We start from the raw sequence: 20,949 nt of genomic DNA, 5'->3' as shown, positions 1-20,949 counted from the left end.
TTGATTATAACTTCTACTTCCATATTTATTTATAAAACATCATAGACATATTCTTTAATTCTTCAGACTTGGTTTATTTTAGTTTTTTGAACATATTTATTATAGCACTTCAAAGTTTTTGACTTCTAAGTACAAAATCTGACTTCTCTTGGAGGGACATTTGTATTGATTTCAATTTTCATATTTTTATTTTTATGTAGCATACTTTCCTGGTTTTATGTACATATTGTAACTTTTATTAAATAATGATGTTAGATGATATACGAAAATATCTCTGGGTTTAGAATTCTTCCCTTCAAAGTGTGTTATCGTTGCTAAAGACTTCTGTTGCTATTGTTATTTTTGTCATGGTTTCTTAATTATTTGGCACTTTCTTGGACTAATTCTGTAGACTTCGTGTTTTCAGCTCCAGTTTATTTTTTAATAATTTATGTCTCTGTTAAACTTCTTGTTTTGTTTAAGTATTGTTTTCCTGATTTTATTGGGTTCCCTTGGGTTTCCAGTAAGTCCCTTTTATTGATTTTATTTTTAAGTTCCCTTAATTGTCTGTCCACTGAGTTCTTTTCCTGGATTTTCCCTTTTTAACTTCTTGTCTATATTTTTGTGTCTATCTTCCTAGGTGTAATACCTTGCTTAGTATAATTTAATGACCAAACAATGAGCATTCCTAAAATGTTCTTTCTTAACAGCTTTGTCTGTATGTCTGCAGCCTTTCTTCTAAGAGGATCTGTGAAAATGCTCAACTTCAAACTTCAGATAGAAGTTTGCTTTCACTTAAGCCTTCACTTTTACTTTTTTCTTACACAGAACTTCAAGGTAAGCTAGGGGTGAATGACTGTTGTTTTCTCTTTTCCAACTCTATCCTGAGCATGCATACAGCTTTGGGAAGATTTTTAGATCCCTAGGAATTTGTTAGAGCTTTTTAAAACTTTTTATATTTGTCTAGTTCTCCACAATTCCTTTTAAATTCCCAATCTGGCTCTTATATGTCTCAACTGAATCACAACTTTATACAGAGTTGAGATATTGCCAATAGATTTGCTGGTAGTTTCAGTGATGTCCAGGGGGTAAGCTTCTTCCCAGCACTCAAACTATGCTCTCACTCAAATCAAATAGCCAACACATTCTGATTTCCATGGGAGTTCTGAGCTTGGACAACGTATTGACTGTGCTCTGGGGATTGTGCTTTTAACAGAGCTCCAAAAGCAATCAGATCTCTCAATTATCTACAATACTGCTGGATTTTACTTTCTGCACCATTGAGCTTGCAAGGGAGGGGGAATGGGAATAGCTCCAAATTGAAACTTCACAGTTCCCACTGTCTAATCAAGTTTTAGTTGCTTCCTTTGGATAGATGATTTCCAATTCTTCCAGTGGCTTTTGTTATTCTGAAATGACTAATTTTAGTTGGCTGCCTGATTTTTATTATTTCAGAGGGAGGGCAACTTTACCAAGTTCCTCACCTTTCCAGAAGGTGAGCTCTTTCTTTTACCTTTATGTAGTAAAGTGAATAACTCAATACCTCAATGATTAGAAATGTAGTCCACCCTGAGAAAATGAAGAAAACAATAAGAAAAAAAATAAGAAAAACGAGAGTCTTCATGAATTGTGAATATGCAAGCGGAGTTGTTTGGTTGAGTGGCTACTCATCCTCAGTATTGTGGCTGTCATTTTCTTAGAATTGAAGGTGTCCCCATGGAGCTTTTAGAATTTAATTGGCCTAATTAGGTTTTCAAATTGTGAAACATTTTGTGAGGCTAGAAGAACCGTTATTTCAATCAAGTACACTCCCATCAATTTGCCTGCCCAAGTACAAAACATTTGCAGATAGAGAATCTGTCAGAACATAACACTTTAAGCTGCTGTTTAAATTTTTTATTTAAAATTTTTACTAGTTATGCTTTATGTAAAAGGATACAATCCTTTTTCAGAAAATAGTATCTGAAAGCCTTTATCTGAGTGAATTTATAAATAGAGAAAATTATAAGTTTTTTTCCAGCATGTTGCTCAGAAAAGTAGTGCATTTAAGTTATAATTTGCCTCTCAGATCATCAATTTTCTCATCTGTAAGATGAATTTAATAATACTGATAAACTTTATAGGGCTGATCATTTTATTAAATGTTCAGTGTACATCAAGTATCTTCCAGGTTTTTTACTGTAGCTCTCTCTGTCATACCTCCTTTCCATTATCCACGGGGTAAGGACATAGGTAGCTCTAACTATTTTTCCAAGAGTTACTGTGCCAAAGGACCAGCATTTTATAACTAAACACTATTAACTTTTATCAAAGAAAAATTTCCTCATTCTTCAGTCACAGTAGGCATTTTTAAATATGTCCAGGGTATTCTCAATAAGAAACAAATTGGCCCAACCACTATGGAGAGCTGTGTGGAGATTTCTTGACCTACTAAAGATAGAGCTTCCATATATGATCCAGCAATTCCACTCCTAGTTATTTACCCAAAGGACACAGAAACATTAATTCCAAAGGGCACCTGCACCCCTATGTTTATAGCAGCACTATTTACAATAGGTAAGCTATGGAAACAACCCAAATGCCCAAAAATAGATGACTGGATCAAGAAGATGTGCTACATATACACAATGGAATATTACTCAGCAATCAAAAAAGATAAACACATGCAGTTTGCAGCAACATGGATGGAGCTAAAAGGGATCATGCTCAGCGAAATAAGTCAGAAAGAAAAAGAAAAATACCGGATGGTCTCACTCATAGCAGGAATTTAGAAAACCTAAATAAGGGACCAGGAAAAAGACTAATGAATACAAAGTAAAAATCAAAATCAACAAGCAACTATAAACCAGAGACACACTACGGGGGTGGAGGAGAGGAAGGATAAGGGTCAAAATAAGGGGGGTGCTATTGTATGGGGAATATAACCAAAATTAAAATGCATACATTGTGCAAAAATGAAAAATGATGTAAGAATTATATAAAATAAAATATTAAAAAAAGGGAAACACTGTTTTCTAAGTGAAACTATTGATCAGACTCTCATGTGAGCTGGAGGAAGTACAAGTGGGAAACTTCAGACTCCATTGTCTTTTCACTTTCAGGAAGAAGAGAAGTCCAAGAAATGCTTTAGAAGGTCACAGCCTACAGAAACAGATATCATGAAAAACTGAAATTTAATCAAAATGATATAGAATACTTCCCTGCTCCAAACTCTTACCAACATATAAATAGGGTTCTTGTAGAACAAGAGTAGATTATAACCAAGAGAACCACAAGATCCAAACCTATTTAAGAAGAAGTTATTAGGGAATCTCAAAGGCAATAGAGTAAAATAATCAGGAAATAAAGAAAAGCAAGCTTCCAGCAACTCAAATTACAGGAAACATTAAACACACGTCAATTCCTAGCCAGATTAACACACAAAATTAGTTTCTGTTACTTGATAGATCACGTCCAGTTTGCAGCAAATATTAAGAGGCATGGTAAAAAGTAAGGAAAACATAGTCTCGCGAGGGAAAGCAAATTAGGACCACAGTTAGATATGGCAAAGAAATTGTTATTACAAGAGTGAGAACTTAAGGTAACTGTGAGTAATTGACGTTTCATATTCAAATTATAATAATCCTCTTTGAAGAGAAAACGCTTCAAAGAAGCCAGGGATAGGGGACACTTTACCTTTAGAAATATGAGGATAAAAATAATTAGAGCATTTTGCAGAAATATTGATACCAAGAGATGTATTGAATGAAGTATTTAAAGTGTTGAAAGACAAAAAAAAAAATCTGCTAACCTAGAACTCTTTATAGAGTGACATTTTACTTCAAAGGTAAGAAGAAGAAATAAGAGGGAAGAATAGGATTATTCTTTTTTAAGATTTTTGTACTACATGTGAAATGGTACAGTGTTATTAGGAAGTGTACTGAGACTAATAATAAATACATATTGTAAACTTTAGGGAAGTCTGGATTTATATTTTAAATGCAATAGATATGTGAACAGAGGTGGGATGATGGTGTCATTAAGTGACTTAAATAAGAAGTCAGAAAAAGAGAAAAGATAGAAGCAAGGAATAAATGTAATAGAAATATGGTAGATCCAACTATATCATTAATCATTTTAAATATGACTGATTTAAATACACCAACTACAAAGAGACTGTTAGAGTGAATAAAAAAAATAAGACAGAGTAGACATTATTTAGAAGAAATTCACTTTAAATATGAAAACATGTAATTTGCTGCAAGTGTTTGGTTGGGGGAAGGATAAGTAGATAAAGCACAGGGGAGTTTCAGTATAGTGAGTTTTCTTTTATTTTCAGCTTGCTAAATAATTTTTATTTAGCATTTCAAATCTGGAGAGTTAAAGAAAATAAAAAGTCCATCATCAATGTTTAGTTCTATTGAAAAGATTTCAAGTGGTTCCAATTCAATTGGATGATAACTGACTTATTTTTTGAGATTTCAATTCAATACAAGGAATATTCTGCGTGATATTATAATGGTGAATGCATGGCATTATGCAGCTTTCAAAAGCTGTAGCACTTTACTTCACAAAGAGCAAACGATACTATAAATTATGGATTTTAGTTAATAATAACATATCAATATTGATGCAGTAATTATAACATAAGTACCAACCTAATACAAGACATCAATTATAGGGAAATTGTGTGTGTGTGGCGGGGGGAGAGGAGAATAGGAACTCTCTGTAGTATGTACTCAATTCCTATGTCAATCTAAAACTTTTCTTGGGGCCTCCCCGGTGGTGCAGTGGTTGAGCACTGGGTTGCGAAGCTGCCCGCAGCCTCTGCAGCGCTGGTTTGATCCGCAGGCGCTGAGTGAGGGTCCCACATGGCACGCAGACCTCTCCTGCTGCCTGCTGCTCCCCTCAGCAGTATACTTCGTCTGTCTGCCTGTTCTGTTCCCCGCTCTGGCTCTGGTGAATTCTCTCACCCTCCCAGACTTCTGACTGTATCCAATGCTTGTATAAATAAATAAATAAAATCTTAAAAAAAATCAAACTTTTCTTCAAAACAAAGTTTATTGGGACTATGGTGGAACACCATGAATGCCCTGGTGGTGGGTGTGGTGTGGAAACATACATCTGAGAGGTGTGATCCTATCCTTGTGAATCATGTACAGTGCTATAAGCCAATGACACATCAATAAAAAACAATACAAAAAATAAGTGTATATAAAAATAACCCATTAATTAAACAAATTTGTTCCTAATTAATATTAATCAACTATCCAGAAGACAAATGGAAATTATTTGCAAATTCCCATAATCTGGAAAATTTTATGTAGGAAAAACTTGTAGGGAGACATTATTCTTAGTGGTAAACCATTTACATTTCCCCCAACTTAAATTTGAGAAACAAGGAAGACTTCCTGTTATCATTATTGGTCAGATTGTATCAGGGTTCTAGTCAGTGGACTAAGGCAAAATGATAAAGCATAAAATAAAAAAGACATATGCATTAAAAAGGAGGAATAACCTGCTCTTTTCATAGGAAATACAATTGTGTGTATATAGAAAGTCTCAAAAAAGCTAATAATTTTTTACAAATGATGAAAAATTATTGAATGCCTATTGGAATCATAATATCAAACTACAAAATCTATGTGTATAACTTTTTATTTATTTATTTATTTATTTATTTATTTATTTATTTATACAAGCACTGGGTACAGTCAGAAGTGCGGGAGGGTGAGAGAATTCACCAGAGTCAGAGCGGAGAGCAGAGCAGGCAGATTGATGAAGTATAAGGTTGAGGGGAGCAGTGGGCGGCAGGAAGGTCTGCGCGCCATGTGGGACCCTCACCTGGTGGCCAGGGATTGAACCGCTGCTGCAGAGGCTGCGGGCACTTTTGCAACCCAGTGCTCAACCGCTGCACCACCGGGGAGGCCCTCTATGTGTATAACTTTAGAAATTTTTCTTTAAAGGACAGAAAATCACATTTCACCAAAGAGACATGGATGATTTGGAAGGGGGGCTTGGGAAGACATGTTACTCACCAGAGTATCTGAAACACCAAATTTAGGCAAATGTATTTAGGAAAGGGAACAGTTCCATATTGCTGGTGGTAGAAGTATAAGTTGGAAACTATAGAAACTATTTTGTACTTTCTATTAAAAGTGAAGGTAACTTATAATCTAGCATCGAGCGATTCTTCTCCTAAATACACATGTAAGGCAAATGCAAATATATCTTTACTGAAAAGTATAGATAGAATTGTTTATAATGATGCTATTTTAAAGAGCCTAAACTAGAAACACCACCATGTATATTGACTAGAGAGTGGATAACTACTCATGGTATACTCTTTCAATAGAATAATACCCAACAATGAAAATAGTGAAGTTCTAGTATACAAAAAAAATGATTATCACAAACACGAATTCTGGATATAAAAGTTCATATCCAGGCACCACTAGTTCATGGATACAGAAGTCAGGCCAGTGCTTGACTTTGACAGAGAGTCATGACAAAGGGGAATGGCAAGAGAGGTTTCAGGCACTGGTATTTCTACATTTTCACCTGTAAAGTAGTTTTATAAATATATTCAGTTTCAGAGAATTCACAAACCTACCCACATAAAATCTGTGCACTTTTCTTTGTAACATATAGTGCAATAAAAATTTACCTCCAAAAATTCAGACCTTTAGAGTTGCGAGGATTCAATGTAATATCTGTAAAGCATCTATCATATCCCAAGTACTCCATCAGAGGTAACTGTGATTACCATGCATGGCTTCAGGCAAGAAACATGGCATTTATAAGCATTGGTTTCTTTAGCTGAGGAATGAAACTCTCTTAACTCCCTGGGCGGTTCTAATAACTAAATGTTGTAAAATGCAAAAACTGTTACTTATTGTTACCTTTAACTTAATAAATGTTTAGAAAGAGCAAAATAAACAAAAACAAAGCCAAGCACAGAATAAAATCAAACTAAGTCAAGAAATTGAAAGGAGGCATATGTTGGCTTTCTTTCAGAGGAGAATAGACAACTGTCACCTTTTAATTAAGTAAAATGCTTTAAACAAATTTAAAATTTTGAACTTAAAGCTGTGTTTTTTTCTTCCCTTCATTTGTGAACAAAAATGATTTTTGAGAACCAACTGTTTAATACAGGAAAAACTGGATATTCCCTCTGATTGAATGTTGGCAAACTTATCTCTAATAACTTACTGGTCTTCTCATCCGACATCCATCCAATGAGCTGTTGATCAATACATGACTCCAGATGACAGCCTGGGTCAATAAAAAAAAAAAAGTAAAAGATTGTATTTCAATATGTCTTTTTCATATTGGCTTGAAATTTACCTTCCAATATTATCTATGTATCAAACCGTTTAGAGCAATAACAACAAAAGAACTTTTATATTCATAAGACATTTTCTCATATCTTTGAAAACAACCAGTTCTAGTATCCCAGTCTTCTTTTTTTTCCTGACATAAATTCACATTATTACTCAAATATATAATTAGGTTATTAATTTTCTAATTTATTCAACTATAAAGCAAGCCTTATTGAATCTTAACTATTGTTGTTTGGGGTAGGGAATAAAAATCCATCCTGATAATAAAGGAAATCATTAATTTAGGCATGTTAAATGATAACTGAGATTATAATATTCTGTGATTTCCTGTAACTTGACAAAGAACTCATGCAACTCAAAAACAAAAAAAAAGAAAGAAAACAACCCAACTAAAAAAAATGGGCAAAAGAAGCTAAATAGACACTTCTTTAAAGAAAACACAGATGGCCAACAGGCACGTGAGAAAATATTCATCATGACTTAACATCAGGGAAATGCAAATCAAATATGTGTGAGATACCTCCTCACACTGGTGAAAATAGCCCCATATATAAAAGACCAAAAACAACAAATGCTGATGGGGTGTAGAGAAAAAAAGAACCCTTGTTTAACTTAGTGTGAATGTAGACAGGTCCAGTTCCTATGGAACCGATATGAAGTTTTCTCAAATATTAAAAATGGCCCTACCAGGTGACCCAACAATTTTGGCTCTAGGCATCTACCCAAAATATGAAAATCACTAACTTGAAGAGATATATGCACTCTGATGTTGCAGTCCTATTTATAATAGCTAAGTTATGGAAACAACCTAAGTGTCCAATGACAGATGTGTGGTTCAGAAAAAAAAAAAAAGACATATATAGAGAATAGAATACTACTTAGCTATCAAAAAGAATGAACTCTTGTCATTTGAGATAGAATGGATGAAATTAGAGATGACATTATTAAGCAAAATAAGTCAGAAGTAAAAAGACAAATACCAGATGATCTTACTTATTTGTAAAATATAGAGATACATAACAAAGGGTCATTACAAAACAAACCAGTAATAAAACCATAACATCTGACTGCAAAAAGGAGGCAACCAGAGGGGGAGGACTGTGAGAGGGTAGGATGGTGGGAGGGAGAAGGGGGAAGGGAGAGGACCAGTGGAACATGGTGGAGGATTATTGAGACACTGTAGCTGGGCAGGGAGTGAAAAATATACACTTGGCAGAGTTTTAAATAGATAGCTCCCAAAGCAGATGCAACAATGTAAACCTACTTTAACTCAATAAACAATGTGAAAAGAAATAACAGGAAAACACTAATTCAAAGGGATATAGGCACACCTATGTTTACTGCAGCATTATTTACAAAGCCAAATTATAGAAACAATAAGCAGATAGCAGATGAACATGTGCTATATATGCACAAGTGAATACTACTCAGTTGTACAAAAAGATGTTTTTTAAATGAATAATTGGTGCAAATAATTACTACTACAGAATGGAATAAATGCCTACAGTGATCTTCAGTATTCACCTCACTTCTATTTGCTTTTATTGTCATCTTCCCCAAATAATACTATATTTCTTCCGATCTTCTCTTAAGAAATATTTAATTATCCTCACTTCTTAGAATCAATGGGAGAGAAAAAGACCAGCTTGATTATTAATTCCTTCTGTGTTTTTCTTAGAACATATATCACCATTATCACATATCATAAATTGAGTTCCATTCCATCTATTTTTTTAGAAATTCAAATGTAATCTAATGTGAAATATTTTAATCATCGAGGACTTCATAATCCATTCACTAGATTTGTGGATTTTCAGATATTTTGTCATCATTATTCAGGTTTTAAAATTTTACTTTATTATGAAGATATCAGGGAGAGCATGAGAGTATTTTATAATATAGAAACATTTTAATGATGTTATCTTGTAGTAAGGTTAAGAATACAAGTTAAATTTACATTTTGTTTTGTGAATCCAGCATTGAGAGTCACATAATATCTACCAAGAAGTTGCAAATGATATTTTTTTTTCTTTTTTTTTTTTATTTATTTATTTATTTATTTTTTTTTTATTTTTTTAATTTTTTCTAGAGGCATGTCTTATTTATTTATTTATTATTTGTTTGTTTTGGTTTATACATGCACTGGGTACAGTCAGAAGCGCGGGAGGGTGAGAGAATTCACCAGAGCCAGAGCTGGGAGCAGAGCAGGCAGAAGGACCGAAGGACACCGCTGAGGGGAGCAGCGGGCGGCAGGAGAGGTCTGCTCGCCATGTGGGACCCTCCTCCAGTGGCTGGGGAGCAACCGGGGATTGAACCGGCTGCAGAGGCTGCAGGCAGCTTCGCAACCCAGCGCTCAACCGCTGCGCCACCGGGGAGGCCCGATATTTTTTTTTCTTAACAGCTTTCACTGCCATGCCAGAATGCCTCTTAATAAAATTTATCCAAAGTCTAAAATAACAATACTGGAAACTGTGCTTCAGATTAGAATTAACTAACCATCTCTGATGAATTTTGGAATTACTTAGGGGAGTATTAATGAAGGGATTATGTGAGTACTTAAAAGAACTATTGTTAGGTAAGATGTATTTGATATCTTTTAACCTTACAAGCCATTAAATTTTTCACAGGGAAAATAAGAACTTAGGTATCTTGGTTATTTATATTCACTCAAAACATGAAAATATTCCAGGTTATTTCAATTGTTTGTGAAATTCAAATTGAATTTATGGGTGTTCCCCTGAAAATATTTTTACAGATATAGGCATAAAAAATCAAGACCTTGGGCCTCCCCTGGTGGTGCAGGTGGTTGAGCGCAGCGCTGTGAAGCTGTCAGCAGCCTCTGCAGCGCCGGTTCCATACCAGCCAGCCAGCCGGTGAGGGTCCCACATGGCGCGGCGGATCTCTCCTGTTGCGCTTGCTGATCCCCTCAGCAGTGTATTTCATCAGTCTGCCTGTTCTGTTCTCCACTCTGTCTCTGGAGAATCCTCTCACCCTCCCACACATCTGGACTGTGCCCCAGTTCTTATATAAATAAACAAACAAACACATAAATAAATAAATAAATAAATAAATAAATAAATCTTTAAAATAAAAGAAAAAAATCAAGACCTTAACTTCACAGAAGGTTAAAAAAATAAGTAACAAAAATTTATATAGATAATAATTTTAAACACTGAAGTATCATAAAACAATATATCTAAAGCACAGCTACCTAGCAGATGTGGGAATTGTCTGACATTTAAAGAAGTGTAAAACCATACTTACATAATTTTACCTTGGTAGACATTTGAAGCCTAATTAAAAAGATTATTGCAATGCCAATCTTTCCTAATCAATTACACATTAATAAAAGATTGATTTGTTTAAGACAGAAGACAAGGTTTATTTCAAGTTTTACATGAAGCCAACTACATATGGCAAGATAAGTTTATGAATTAATAAATCCCAGTGCATAAAAATTAGAATATAATATATTTGAGTTTATTAGCTTTATTCTACTTTAAAAATATTTTAAATACAAAATTAAAACAAAAGTTTAATTGAATGCTTGAAAAAACATTCAGAGAAAAAATATTTCAAAACTGCTAAAATATTGCTCTCCAGAGAAAGTAACTGTCATACATTCTGTAAACTTCTGTTAATCAGCAGTGTTTTCCATACAATTTAGGCACATAATAAAAGGCAATGATTTGTCAATGATCATCTAAGTGAGTCAAGGGCCCGGAAGTTATATGCATCTCATGGGGGAAGTTACTGATCTTCTTCCCCAACACTATTTGCATTTGATTCTTAGAACTAAGCAGAATCTAATCCTTCTAAATATTACCTTGCATTGATATAAATATAATTCCAAGTCTTCTAAGGGGAAGGAGGGTGGGACACTATTCTTTCCCAAATAAAAAATTTAAAATATAACAAGTGTGAAGAACACAGCTGACATGTGTTACAGAATGGGGTGAGAGTCAATAAGAAGAAATGTACCTAAAAAGGAGAAAGTCTACCTGGGCAGCTGCCTCATTAACTGACCTGGACTAATGGAGCACAATGTTATTCTAGAGAGAGATCAGAATGAATCTGGCATTGGAAGATATCTGGCTCTGCAGTCTCACCCTGGTGGCTGTGCCTTGAATAAAAGAACTATCATCGAAAGTCATAAAATTGAGGCAATAATAGATTCCTCTAAACCTTCGATTTTCTAGCTCTTATTGTCCTGAGAAATGAATAGAAGGTTGACAAAGGAGCAAAAAATATGCACTGGAGCAAAGAAAGTTTGTTCAATAAATGGTGCTGGGAAAACTGGGTCTCTACATGCAAAAGAATGAAGCTTGACCACTACCTCACACCATTGCACAAAAACCAACTCAAAATGGATTAAAGAACTAGACATAAGACCTGAAACCATAAAATACATAGAAGAAAATATAAGCGAAACACTACATGACATGCACCTCAAAGACGTCTTTACAGATACATCACCCAACACAGTGATAGTGAAGGCAAAGATAAACAGCTGGGACTACATCAAATTAAAGAGCTTCTGCACAGCAAAAGAGACAATACCCAAAACAAAGAGAAACCCCACCAACTGAGAGAACATTTTTGCACACAACACTAATGATAAAGGACTGATCACAAAAATCTACAAAGAGCTGATGAGACTCAACAAAAACAAAGAAAATAATCCAGTCAAAAAATGGGCAGAAGAGCTAAAAAGAAACTTCTCTGAAGAAGATATGCAAATGGCCAACAGGCATATGAAAAAATGTTCAACATCACTTGTAATCAGGGAAATGCAAATCAAAATTACAATGAGATACCATCTCACACCAGTGAGAATGGCGCATATTAAAAAAACTAGCAACAAATGTTGGCGAGGTTGTAGAGAAAAAGGAACTCTCCTGCACTGCTGGTGGGAGTTCAAACTGGTCCAATGTCTATGGAGAGCTGTGTGGAGATTTCTTGACCTACTAAACATAGAGCTTCCATATGATCCATCAATTCCACCCCTAGTTATTTACCCAAAGGACACAGAAACATTAATTCCAAAGGGCACCTGCACCCCTATGTTTATAGCAGCACTATTTACAATAGCTAAGCTTTGGAAACAACCCAAATGCCCAAAAATAGATGACTGGATCAAGAAGATGTGGTACATATACATAGTGGAATATTATTCAGCATTCAAAAAAGATAAACACATGCAGTTTGCAGCAACATGGATGGAGCTAGAAGGGATCATGCTCAGCAAAATAAGTCAGAAAGAAAAAGAAAAATACCGGATGGTCTCACTCATAGCAGGAATTTAGAAAACCTAAATAAGAGACCAGGAAAAAGACTAATGAATACAAAGTAAAAATCAAAATCAACAAGCAACTATAAACCAGAGACACACTAGGGGGGTGGGGGAGGGAGGGGCGGGGAAAGGAAGGACTAGAGTCAAAATAAGGGGGGAGGTGCAATGGTATGGGGAATATAACCAAAATGAAAATGCATACATTGTGCAAAGATGAAAAAAATATGTATGAATTATATTAAATAGAATATTTAAATAAGTAAATAAAAAATAATATGGGCTCAGAAAAAAAAATAAAGAAATGAATAGACGGTAAAATAAAGCCAGAAAAATGGTAACAGTGGATTAGAGGAGATGGAAGAACGTGTCAGGATAGCAGCCCCACCAGGATTACATTTCCATGGGAAGGAAGGACTGAGGATTTTCAGAATAGTTATTTCCCTGACTGGCATTATAGCACCCTCACTTCTAGTTGCTCATGAACATGTCTGATGTCTTAATACCTGCAAGTAAATGTTTCAGTGGTGACAGAATCTTATTAACATTCATAAGTTCTCCAGGTCTAAATTTACTCATATACATGCTACAGTTCGAGAAGTCACTAGGAACACTTGAATCCAGCTCCAGTAATATAATTGATTCATTCTCTTAAGAATTAAGAATATTTATGGTTAGAAATGTCATCCTTAGCAGGGCATGAGACCATATACATACCTTCCAAACACTGAAACACTTATAGGGATGCATCCAAAGAAACCTCTCAATATAGGCTTAATGACAGTAACACTATATAAGAGAAAAAAACCAAAATAAAACAACTATTGATGTCTTCCTTTCCTTTCCATTATGTTGACTTGACATTTTTAAAAATTTGCCAACTATAAAAAAACCAAAACTTTTTTTTGAAAAACTGCAAAAAGCAAAAGTCCGTATTTAATCTGCTGCCTTCAAAAGTTTCTTGGAAAGCTTAATTAAATAGCAACTCATCTGTGCATCCTGTTCAGTCTTCTAAAACCTGATAATGCTATAGTTTTAATTAGAGAATAAAAACAACTAGAGCTTTTAGTTTTTATTCTGTTAGATCAAGGGGAAAAACCATTCAGCACCTTTGTCAACATCACTCAGAATTGTTCAATCACAGGTTGACTTCATGTAGTTCATGTAGTTAAATATTCATCAGGCTATGAAATCATATTGGAATCACATTCTACACTTACTCATGTTTTTGCTTTAAAGTTCAATATAAATTTTGAACTTTTTGATGGTAGATCTAAGATAGGAAGCAGTTAAATTCTCAGCCTGCTCCAGTAGACTTAAGTTCAACAGTAGACTTAAGATACTCTGCACCAATATTTTCTAAATCTAAGACCCTCTTTGGCTGTCCATTTGTCCATTGTTGCCCTTTAAAAAGCTGGGCCTAGGCCCACGTTTGCATCTCCAGCTCTAAAAAAGCTGTCAGGGCCTCCCTGGTGGTGTGGTGGTTAAAGACACAGTGCTATCAAGCTATAGCCAGCTGCTGCAACATAAGTTCGATTCCCTGGCCAGAGAGCTACCCACAAGGCACAGCAGACCTCTCCTATCTCATCTGCTGCTCCCCTCAGCAGTGTCTTTCAGTCAGTCTTCCTGTTCTGCTCCCTGCTCTGTCTCTGGTCAATCCTCTCACCCCCGCGCCTCTGACTTACACCCCAGTCATTGTATGCCCAAATAAATCTTTAAAAAAATAAAATAAAATTGAGCCATCATAGAGTCTAGGAGGGTACCTCAGTTGAAGTCCTTATTGGGCTGAATTATGCATTCATCAGTAAAGAACATACCCTTTTTTTTTTTTTAAAAAGATTTATTTATTTATTTATATAAGCACTGGGTACAGTCAGAAGCATGGGAGGGTGAGAGAATTCACCAGAGCCAGAGTAGAGAGCAGAACAGGCAGACTGATGAAGTACACTGCTGAGGAGAGCAGCGGGCGGCAGGAGAGGTCTGCGCGCCATGTGGGACCCTCACCGGCGGCCGGGGATCGAACAGGCACTGCAGAGGCTGCGGACAGCTTTGCAACCCAGCACTCAACCGCTGCGCCCCTGGGGCAGGCCCAGGAACATACCCTTTTAATGCTGTTCTCATCATGAGAACTCCTGTGCTTTTCTTGAAGCTAGGGAATGCCAATGACTCATAGATCCCAGAGCTCTAGAGCTACAAGGTATCTCAAGAGATCATCCCAGATAGTCTTCAAGCACACACAATTCTAAAAAACCCTCAACGTAATCATTCAAAAAGACTCACTTTCTGAGAATTCAAGTTATGAAATAACCAGTTCCATCAACGACATTTGCATTGTTTAAAAACGAGCAGGTTGAGATTTGCAATGAATCCTCCATACACAATGTACACTCAACATAAGCCTGCACTATGTTCAGTATTGTGTTTTGTTTTTCTTTTTGCTTCATTGCCCTCTGTATGAAAATTAAGATAAAAGAAGATTATGATCACCTTTTGATTTACTCAGGGAGATTTCTTGAGCATATAGGGGACTTGGATAGTATTGTTGGGAAAGGGTAGAAGTGATGAATGGATTTGGGTTAGAAGCACGGGGTGAACTGAGGAGAGCACAGAATTTATAGAAAACTAACAAAGAAGACCAAAACAGAAATTTACCTGGACTAATTAGATGGAGTGAGTAAAGATATAATTTTCTAGCTGTAAAGTTTTGGGTTTTTAATTTTGCTTTTGCTTACAGGGAGTGAGATTCTTAATCTTTTCTTGGAAATCCATGACTGCAACTTTATTTGAAGTAAACTTTGAATCTCATTTTCAGGGAGAGGGAGGAAGTTAAGAAATATTCATTGAAAGCCTAATAAGTTCTTGGCACTTATATTGTCTAGCTAATTACTTCACAATAACCCTGTGAGGTAGAATTTGTTGCTTCATTTTATGAAAGAGAAAAATAGATAAGAAAATAGCATGCCTGAAAATAAAGCTTCAGGATACAGAACTGTAATCATTTAAAATGTATCCTACTGGCAGTTTCTTCTTGCCCCATTGTCATTAGAGAAGAACAGACAACCAGTTTTCCCTATAAATTGTGCTCTTGCACCCATCCCTGACTTAGGGAAGGCTGAAGAAACTATTTCCAGGTGGAAGACTCTCTCTCCTCTCTATCTTTTTAGTGTTAGAAAGGTGATGGAAATTTTTGCTCTTTTGGCACTTAAAATCATCCCTCTCCTTCTAGGAATAAGCAGTGATTTAAAGACCTGCTTAATTCTAATTAATTTAATGACAAAATAAATTAATGTCTATGAGAGGAAAGTTGTTAATTATACCCTTATAATAAGGAAGGCTCTCCCAACCTCAAATGCTACCAGCAGTCAGCCCTGCTCTTTTCTCCTTCTAAATCCCCTTAGCTCACATTATTACCTAGCTGAGGATTTTTCAATTTAGATTGGGTGGGAAAGACATTCAGAGTTTGGATTCTGTGAATTCAAAATCTATTTTCTTAGATTCAGGACTTTTATGATGAAAAGCATTCTCTTTCTCAGATTAAGATTTATTCATTTGTTTCTTAATTTAACTTGTGACTCAGGAGTTTGTGCCAGTTGCCTGACTGCTGGGCACTGAGGATATAAAGATGAATAAAACATTTTATGACCTCATTTATTCAGTGCAGAGCTTAGAATGGCAAATCAACACTCAAGTCAACCCTACAATGTTGACAATGTAGATGTAGAAGTTCAAGTTCAAGGAAGGGGTATCCCGCCCAAAGCAGGCACAAGGTGTGGCTTGGGGGAGGTATTAGAATGCTTCTACCTTGATGATGGAGAGTCATTAGTCACATAGGGACCAGAGGGCAATGAATATGTTAGTAATAAGTCCAGGCGAAGGGGAAAGTGAAGACAAAGGCCAGAAACAGCATGCCTGTTCTAGACCTATAAGCTGTTCTGTGTTTATGTCATCAAAGAACAGTAAGAGATTAAGCTACAGAGTGATGAATGAATAGTCAGTCATTAAAAAGGATAGCAGACAGTTATTTGCCTTTCCAGAAATCACAACAGACTTTTTGCAGACATTAACCCTTCCAGTGTCCAGGGAGGAAAACCCCAAGCCCTCTTCTGTGCAGATGGAAAAACATGATGAGTGCAAGCCAGTGAGAGTCCCCGTTTTTACTCTCAAATTATTCAGGATTTGTCTCATAAAAATCTCTGTTTGGAAGATAAATAATTTAGTTACCTTAGCTATGATACTTCTGGAAATGCTTTCTTTTTTCTTAAAAAGTATGTTCAAGGAAAGTGTGTCTCTTTTTCTCTAGACTACAAAGTGTAACTTATGTACATGGAGTTGCTATAAAGATCTTGTGATCAACTTGGCAAGGATGAACATGGAATGACAGAAGGAATCTGGAGCCTTGATAATAACAAAGTCCCTATGATAAATCACCTCTAAAATCAAACTCTGTTCAGTCTTCTTGTTGTGTGAGATAATATACTACCTAATTGTTTATATCAAGTTGGAGTTTACTGACCCTAATGATGGTTACATGTACTAGTTGCAGAGATGTGAAATTTTTAATCTGAAGAATTACACACATGAAAGATATTTTTCATACATAGAAGGCATTACATACATAGAAGCTCTAGAAATAATTTTGTTCAAGACCATTTTTTTTTTTCTGAGTGAGTGAACTTAAAACCCACAATAGTGAAGAGAAATTATCTAAGACCTTATATCTTGTTAGCTGGAGAGTTAACACTAGTTCTTGTCCCTTCGCAGCATCTAAAGCTTGTTTTCTGTACAAATGTGTGCTATAATAGAAATATGTGTATAATGTGTGCTATCTGGGCTTAGATATACTGAAACCTGTGTCCCTTGAATGTTCATCCAAGCATCTGTGAGTCTAACTTCTAAAAGAATGAGCAAAAGTTAAGAATACCTTGTATGTCAGGTGTTAATCTAGGATATTATAATTATTTTACAAGATAATTTAATTTTCGCAAGTCTTTTAGGTTGATAATCTTATGATCTTCGTACTGATGAAAAAGCTGAGATTCACATCTATTAATGTGATTTTCTCAAAGTCACAAAGCCAGTGATGGATAGAAAGTGATCATGGACTCCTGGAAATACTAGAGTTAATAGCAATCAAGCAGAAAGGGTTGAAGGGTTTTTAAGAATCCTGAATAACTTCAAATTGCAACTTGAGTTCTTAGTAAACTTATTAATGACTCTTCTAAATGTCATGAAGAATTTTTTTTTTCAAAGAAACAGATGCAATTTTGCACCTTTGAAATGTAAGTAACACTTTCATGGTTTGGGATTGTCAACGGAAAAATTTTCTTTGGAGAACTAGCTTTATCCCCAGTGACACCAGAAGACTTTGCATTATTTTAACAATCTTGTTAAAGCTAATGATAAAAAAAAATAAGTTTCATGTAGCATTGCTAGTGGATATTTCATTATTTGTAGGAAAATGCCTGAAAATGCAGTCAATCCATGAGCAAGCAAAGTCCTGAATTCCATCTACCCTTACGCTTTTAGTTGAATGGACAAATATGTTTCCTTTTTACATAAATCAATTTGCATTAGATTACTTTCACTACCGTATCCACCAATATGATGAGTCAGTTACTACTTTCGTTTTTATTTTTTGCTTCAAGTAACTGAATTTTTCTATTTCATTGTAGAATTCACATTTGGATAACTCAGGAGTTATGATTTGATGGGTTAGCCATTCACCATCCACCAGCTTACTAAGAGCTGATCTGCTCTTGGGTAGATTTCTCCTGTCAGAGTCTTCCAAGACACCTATTCTATGGATCAAGTGAAGCTCTCTATCATGATCACCACAGGGTGGTTTCACAGTACTAATTTTGATATTTTATATATAGAAATGCATGTATTTTTGCTTTGATTTAAAGGTGATGTGGGATGTGGGATTGTAGATACTCAGAGGCATAGAACAAACTTTATACCTCTAAGTCATGCTGTGCTCCATTTCTTCATTAGGAAATTGTTGCCTAATACTTAAATATTTTTAAACCAAAAAAAATCAATACAATGATAAGAGGTTTTTAACATATAAAACTATTAATTTAGTATAAAATTCTTTGAGGAATATTATTGAAAATATGATGGAAATTGGAGTGGACTAAATTGACTAACAAGTTGACCTTGCTTGGTACAATAGAAGAACTTCCAAAAAGTTGCTTGTAAATTGAATTCTATTTTAAATATGCCTGAGAGTTTTCTAGTGACTTATGTCCTACTGTGAATCCTTTAAAAAGTGAATAATTAGTTTCTAAATTTAGCTTTTATAGAAAACCAGTTTTTTTAAACATTGGGGTTGCCTAAAGTTAGATACTCTTCAGAAGGAACACATCCTCTTTCATTTGTGCTTTTCATAACTTTGAAAATTGCTGAATGTCCTTTTTCAGACCTATGCCAGCTTATTCCAATTCTCTATTTAATGAGTAATCAGGTATTTCTTGTCCACACCACAAGAGTTATCTCACTTTTTTTTTTACAGCAAGAAAAGATTTGGACTCTACCCTCATGGTATCTGTTGATTGAGAAAATATATGACATAGGCCTCCCTGGTGGCACAGGCAGTTGAGCGCAGCGCTGTGACGCTGTCCGCAGCCTCTGCAGTGCCAGTTCGATCCCCGCCGGCCTCAGAGCAACCCATGTGGTGCATTTCATCAGTCTGCCTGTTCTGTCCCTTGCTCTGTCTCTAGTGAATCCTCTCACCTCTCGCACATCTGGACTATACCCTGGCTCTTGTATAAATAAAATAAATCTTTTTTTTTTTAAAGAAAATATATGACAGACACCCCTTCCCTCAATTCCTTGCCAAATACACAAACTAGCATGAATGTTGGAGGTTTTTCAAATTATTTTTTTTATCATACTGCATCTTTGTACACTTTGAAAAATAGCATTTTGAAAATCCTGGGCTAACCAAGCTGGAATTTGAAGTGCAATTGTTGCCTAATCCTTCCTTTTCTCAATGTTTCGTATATTCTCTTCTATTTCATTATCAAGAATATTTAAAAAAAGAGATTTAATAATTACTTATCAAATATTGTAATAGATTAATTCTACTTGATCATTTGCAACTCAATCCATAAAAAGTTTATGGCAATTGGATATGTGTGTAAATAATTTAAACCAAACATAGCATGCTATGTGTAAAATATTTTTTTTAAAGCATTCATATCGATTCTCATATTCCTTAGAAACTTTCTGTAGCTCCCAGACATTTACTAATGTCAGGTTGGAAGCTCCTACGTTAAATCACTGGAGAGAAACTGATCATTTAACCCTGCTTTTAAAATTCTGGATATGACCCTCTGCTCTGCAATTAATGTCCAAAGTGAGTTTGACCTAGATCCTTTTGTAAACTGGCCCTTGCCTCATCTTTTGTCATTAAGTTTGCATTTGTGTGCTATGACAGTATACATCTTGTTTCTTTGCCATCATTCAGGGATTACCATTCCCGCTGGTAGTTTTATTTTCCTCTTAAGGTAGTTACTGATTTATATGTGTTGTGTAGCACATAGTGGGTATTTCATGACTCTATGAATGTGGGCTGTAATTTGTTCCATTAGTGTTAAACTTACTTGCCAGTGTGTAAGATCTCAAATTGGAGAGCTGTAATTAGCACAGACTTTCTAAAGGGTACATGGGCATCTATTATGTTTAGGGAATCAAGTTTTATACTCTCAATTCCATATTTGCATGTGTATATTTCTAAAAAAATAATTTTCCACTGAACTCAATTATAATCATGGTGTGTCTTTTTCATCAGTCTCTTTAGTCAGTGCTTCATCTTGCTATTGAAAATCCTGGGCTAAACGAGGTGGAATTTGAAGTGCAGTTATTGCCTTATCCTTCCTTTTCTCAATGTTTCATATATTCCCTTCTTTTTCATTACCAAGAATATTGTAAAAAAGAGATTTAATAATTACTTATCAAATATTGTAATAGATTAATTCTACTTGATCTTTGCAACTCAATCTCAATCCATAAAAAGTTTATGGCAATTGGATATGTGTGTAAATATTTTTAAATCAAAAATTTCTGATACAGTGATAAGAAGTTTTTAAAATATAAAACCATTAATTTAGGATAAAATTCTTTGAGGAATATGATTGAAAATATGATTTTAGGAATAACAAAATATTTAAATATTGACTATTAAGGACAATTAAAAAGAAAATATAAAGAATCATATATGTATTTTTAGAAATGGATACTTATGGCCATCAAATCACTAGTGTATTGAATTCCAACATCAGCTATGAAAGCTTGAATTTAAAGTAATAATATCTAAACTATAAAGATTACACCCTTTGAAATATTTACAATTTA

Source organism: Talpa occidentalis, unplaced genomic scaffold (assembly GCF_014898055.3).
Source record: "Talpa occidentalis isolate TD23 unplaced genomic scaffold, MPIMG_talOcc4v2.1 talOcc4.12, whole genome shotgun sequence".
NCBI classification, from domain to species: Eukaryota; Metazoa; Chordata; class Mammalia; order Eulipotyphla; family Talpidae; genus Talpa; species Talpa occidentalis.
The sequence above is the reverse complement of the archived record's forward strand: the minus strand, read 5'-3'. Positions refer to the sequence as shown.